Source organism: Bison bison, unplaced genomic scaffold (assembly GCF_000754665.1).
Source record: "Bison bison bison isolate TAMUID 2011002044 unplaced genomic scaffold, Bison_UMD1.0 scf7180017854128, whole genome shotgun sequence".
In the NCBI taxonomy this organism is placed as follows: Eukaryota; Metazoa; Chordata; class Mammalia; order Artiodactyla; family Bovidae; genus Bison; species Bison bison.
Window position 1 is genome coordinate 8,960 of NW_011484701.1, and position 482 is coordinate 9,441.

A 482-nucleotide genomic window follows, 5' to 3' on the forward strand; every position below is an offset into this window, starting at 1 on the left:
GAATTCTCCAGGCAAGAATACTGGAGTGGGTTGCCATTTCCCTCTCTCCAGAGGAGTTTCCCGACCCGGGGATCGAACCTAGGTCTCCCTCATTGAAGGCATATTCTTTACTATCTGAGACATCAGGCATTGCAATTGTTCCCTTAAGATGAAGAAGCAGGGACGCCTCTGAGAAACTCCTTAAGGTACATTGAGGGTACGCCTTACTAGGGTTCCAGAATAGCTCAGTTGGCAGAGCGTTTAGACTGACGATCTAAAGGTCCCTGGTTCGATCCCGGGTTCCGGCACCCCTATTGTTTTCATCTACATCCAAGGAAAGGCGCAATTCTTGCAACCTCGCAATCTGAGCTCTGGCAAAGAGCAAGTGTTTTAGCTTCATCAGGGGGAGTCCTATATCCAGTGAAAGAAAATGTTAGTGGCACAGTCGTGTCCGACTCTGTGACTCCATGGACCACAGTCCACCAGGCTCAGTCTATCCGTGG

General features: G+C 49.8%; 1 non-coding gene across 1 annotated transcript; it reads left to right on the top strand.

Moving 5' to 3' along the window:
• The first annotated feature begins 213 nt into the window (after positions 1 to 213).
• TRNAV-GAC lies at positions 214 to 287 on the top strand. The gene has a single exon. It is a non-coding gene; the product is annotated as a tRNA-Val (tRNA).
• The last annotated feature ends 195 nt before the right edge of the window (positions 288 to 482 follow it).